Source organism: Salvia hispanica, chromosome 3 (genome assembly GCF_023119035.1).
Source record: "Salvia hispanica cultivar TCC Black 2014 chromosome 3, UniMelb_Shisp_WGS_1.0, whole genome shotgun sequence".
NCBI classification, from domain to species: Eukaryota; Viridiplantae; Streptophyta; class Magnoliopsida; order Lamiales; family Lamiaceae; genus Salvia; species Salvia hispanica.
The window spans coordinates 35,475,591-35,480,911 of NC_062967.1; positions in this window are offsets into that span (position 1 = coordinate 35,475,591).

Sequence of the window (5,321 nt, forward strand, 5' to 3'; positions counted from 1 at the left end):
GAGCATACGATATTGATTATGCACTACTGATTTATCAAATGGTGCGGATTTTTCGCAATCCAAGAATCCTGATATCTTGGGTAGTGGTGATCAATGTCTAGAGGTGCTAGTATTGTTATTGCAATGAATCGTGTGTTGGGTGAGTCCAGTTTGATAATATCCTCAAGAGGTGTTCGAAAAAGGTTTTATTATTCAGAAAACCCGGCCGGTTGGAATTTATTCCAGAATAATAAATAAAGATTTTAAACTAGACAACTCTTGGAAAAAGATATTAATTAATTAAAGTCAAATAGCAGACTTAAATTAATTAATGGATGTTTATATCTTAAACACGGGAAATAATAAATTAAAGAGGTAAAGCCCGGATTACTTGTAATTTGGGATTGGACGGAAAGTCAATATTATTATACTATAGTGGATGATAATAATATTCTGTTTGGGTTTGTATTAAATTGGGGCTCAATTTAATTAGTATAAGTCCAACAGGTTTGGCCTAAGTCCAACCTCCATGATCCCTAATCTGGCCCATCATAACTCAATATAAAAGGAGATTAGAAAGGAGATTTAATTAATTTTAACACATTAATTTTCGTGCTCCCCTGTGGGAGTGGACGAAAAATAGGTTTTTGAGAAAACTGATATTCTGTCTTCTTTCTATTCAAGCCCTTTTCGATTCTGACAAGCTTTGCCCACCCAAAGGTCATTATCTGAGTTCGGGATACAGATTAGAAGATTCGTGGTCGAGTACGAAGATCTTCATGTGGAGAAGGAGCAAGCAATCGTCGATTCTTTGGAGAATCAGATCGGTAACCCTAATCCGTAGGAAATTCATGAATTAGGGTTCTTATTCCTTGTTTGTGATTTATGTGCGTTCTTGTATGCAATTTTGATTGTTTAACATGTGGTTAATTGATCCCTAATCAGTCAAATAGATCTGGATGCATGATTTATTTGTTTATGCATGACTTCCGCTGTGCAAGGGGCACCAATCCCCAGCAGCGTCAGCCGCCGACCCTTATAATAACTGTAACTCACATCAATCCACGCATCATTGATATCTTATTCCTGAAAAATATTAGTGGTTTATATGAGCCACAACTTAGTGCATATAAGCCTTACCTTTAATTTCACACACAAATATCAAACCCATTCTTTCATCAAAATATATCACCGGAAGTAATAAATATCATAAACAATTTAATATTCATATGCATATGCCTCTATGATCCTTTTAATATTCTGTGACTGAGCAAGCTTGGTATCTGCCCGGGATTTCCATTGTATACGACACTGCAGGTTCCTTTTTAATTATTTGACCTTTCCACGAAGGCTCCTCTTTGATTTGACCTTTCCACGAAGGCCCCTCTTTGCATTTTGACCTTTCCACGAAGGCCCCTCTTTGCATATTTTCTTTGACCCGTAGGTCCATTATCATTGTATATGACCCGTAGGTCTTTTGCCATTGTATATCAGATCCAGAGCAAGACAGTCACATATCCTCTTTAATCTCATGACTCGAATAATTCCAATACCACGCATCAATCATATCTATTACACCAATTAAATACCCATATATTTCATCACTAATAATTCCAATACATATTCATTGCACAAAACACATATCCACATCATTTGCAACATCAATATCATACAACACATAACCATTTCAGGCTCACATCATATAATTCAAATATTCACTTCAATTTAACACATAGCAATCAATCACATAAAATATGTAAAATTAAAAGTGTGATTTATACACACCTGATTATGATAGATAAATTTATTGAGCTCCTGATTCCAACTCTTGATTTATAATCTCGATCCAACACTTTTCTCTTTACTTTTGTATTTTCTCTAAACTCTCTCAAACCCTTTTCCTCTTTCCAAATGATAAACAATATACATATTTATACACAAATATACGCCGGCTATTTTACTTACTCATACTAATTAAATTGAATGTCATAAGTGAAAGTGTCATATCCTTAGTTAAATATGCAACACGTAAACTACACAAATAATAATATAAGAAATGTAGTAATCAAAACGTACATAGAAATTTATTTAATGCATACAACTTTTTATCCAAATGCATACATATATATTATATTATAAGTACGTCTATAAGTACTAGTACTATATACACATGCACACATATTTAAATAATTATGGCATATATACACTAATTTAATTATATAGTATATACACACTCCTATTTAAAATTCTCATGAATCAAAACTATTTATATATATTCGACTATACCGGATCGATCATAACAATAAATATATTCTATATGACACACTTAATATCTCTGTAGTAAAAATGACAATTTAATATTCAATGACAATATAATTGGATAATATGCAAAATAATGCATGTTTCGGGTTGGGATGTCACAATTTCTGTCTGGGCCCAAAAGGAACTTAATATAAATAGGAGAATAAAGGAGACAGAAAAATAACACAACACATTATTATTTTTCTCAAAATTTTTGGCCCCCCCTTCATAGTGTTGGTCGAAATTTTCCTCTCCTCTTAGGAGTAGAATTTTTGTCTTCTTTATTTAAGTCCTAGTATCCCGGTGAGATCAGCCCACACTGATATTGGAGTACAGTTCGGGAATCAGAGAGAAGATCCGTGGTCTAGTATTCAAAGCGTCACGTGGAGAAGTAGCTAGCCATCATCAATTCTTTGGAAAATTAATAAGGTATTATTTCTGCTCCGTAGAAAAGCATATTTTAGGTTTCAATATACTTAAAGCATGATTAATTCAAGTTATGAGCATGATACACGTGAGAATTACGCGAATAGATTTTGTCTAAATAATCTGCTCAATAGATATGATTATTATGTGATTCATTTGTTCGATTAATTATTAAATTATGAAATCGAAACGCGCTTCCGCTACCAGTTCCTTCAGTTTTATAAACATTTAAATGCATAAGAAGTAAAAAAAGCCTAAGTCTTTTGCTTAGTAAACCGGTTGTGGGCGACGTCCACTTTAAGGTAACACGGTCAGTTCTATGCAATGCTTTGCAAAAGAGAAAGAAGAATTTCACAACCTAGATAGACTTTGGCTACCTATCGTGAAAGGTTGCAATGTCAGTCCGATTATTTCTAAGCCTTTCTGAAATAAGATGACGTTGGTGTGGTATAGCACTGAATGGATCTAACAGCAAGACGTGTCTTTATGCTATCTACTCGAAAGACTAGGTCTTGATAAAATACTATTTCTTAATCTACATACGCTAGCATTGAGCATACGGTATTGATTATGCACTACTTTGACTTATCAAATGGTGCGGGTTTTTCGCAACCCAATAATCTTGATATGTTGGTGATAAGTCGTATTCTAAGCCTTGGTTACTGGTCGTATGTCGTGTAATGCATGTATTATCTGCAAAACAGCTTGCTCAAATGTGCAGGAATAAAGGATCCAAGTCAGTAGGAGAAGATTCAGGTGACGCAAGTGAAAAGGGCGCTAGAAGGGTGCAATACTGACCAGGATGCATGCCAGAGAAAAGGCTCGAGATGGAGAAGAAGGATAGCTGGGATGATCACAAACAAGGGCATAAAGGTCAAAACTTGAAGGAAGTCTACCCTAAAAGCAAGGGCAAGCCTCCCTATAAAAGAAGCCACTTGGAGAGAGAGAAGAGTTCGGCATTTAGTTCTCGGTTCAAAAATACACTTAGTAGAATTCTCTCTAGAAGATCAGTCCTTCAGCATTGTCCAATCTCTCGTTCCTCGCCACAGCTATGGTCACTTGACGTCCAAGAGTCTGCCGGAGAAGTCATCGATCCACCGTTCCAGCCAGTTGCCGTAGTAGTATAGTAGTATCATCGCCCGGAGTGGCAAAACAATCGTTATTTTGCTTTCTAGTTTAATCTTTACTTGTTTTCGTCGTTGGTTTGTTGCAAACACTCATCGTTGTTGCCTTTTGAAGTACTTTGTTATTTTCCAACGTTTACGTTATGAAGTTTCTATTTCGCATGTCACTTTGGTTCGAGTTTGCTTCATTCTGCCTAGGAAAATTAGATCTAGTTATTGCTTTTAATTTCTGAGTGTTTTCTTATCTGGAGTTGTCGATCTGAAGTTGTAGTTATGTTCTAGTCTAATCTTCGTGCTTGAGTCTTCGTTCTGCATTATAATCACCGCCTTGCATGTTAGTCAGTAGAAGTAAAATTGCAGTTTCGCCGTTTATTTTAAGTTTGAGCATTTTAAATCAATGGATCTTGAGTTTGAGGTTATGAATCTGAGTTTAGTTATGGTGTTTGTGTTCATATGATTTTTGTTGATACTTGGTGAAGAAGAAAACGTCAAAATCAGCTTTAGTTGGACCACTTTACTTTTAAGTTGCTTTTGCTTTTGTTCCCTACTTTTCAGATTGTACTGTCCAGACCTGTTAGAGAGCCACCCAGCCATCAGATATGCCTTGTAGTCTAAATTTCCTCTTTTAGTAACTGTCTACTTTTCATATGCCTCTGAGACACCTTGTCCCCTATTTTCACGAACACCACCACATGCCTGTTATTTTCACATCCACTAGTCAGTAGAGTCCTCCTTTAATTCTTGCCTAGGTAAAATCTCAACCCAAGCGTGGTAGCTAACCAAAAACACCCAGGAAAGTCACCGCAGTTATCTAAACATATCCATCCTTGTGGGATTCGACCCTTACCTCCACTATACTAATCAAATAGAAGTGGGTTGAGAAAACTTGTTTGAAGCTAGGTCCCGGCCGTCGTACCAACGACTCAGCTGGGTCGGGAATCTTTTCCCGATCAGTTGGATACATTCCAAATAACATACGAAGACCGACAGAAAAGACCTAAAAAGCACCTTCAATTGGGTAGTGGTGATTAATATCTAGCGGTGCTAGGATTGCTATTATGTTGAATCGCACGCGAGGTGAGTCTCGTTTGATAATGTCCTCAAGAGGAGCTTGAACAAGGTTTTATTATTCGGAAAACTGCCATGTTGGAGTTTTATTACTCTATGAATAATAAATAAGTATTTTTTGCTAAGTCCACTCTTGGAATTAATAAGATGTTAATTAATTAAGTTCACAGCAGACATTAATTAATTAATGGACATTTATATCTTAAGCGTGGGAAATATATTATAATATAAATAATGGAAACCCGGATTACTTATAATTTCGGATTTGGATGGGGAGTGCAATATTACTTCGCCCAGTAGTGGCTGCTCGTAATATTTCAATATAAGCTTGTATTAAATTGTGGGTTCAATTTAATTAGTAAAAAACTAATTGGGGGAGCTCATATCTACAACCTTCCATATATCACTGACTGGGCCCAAATA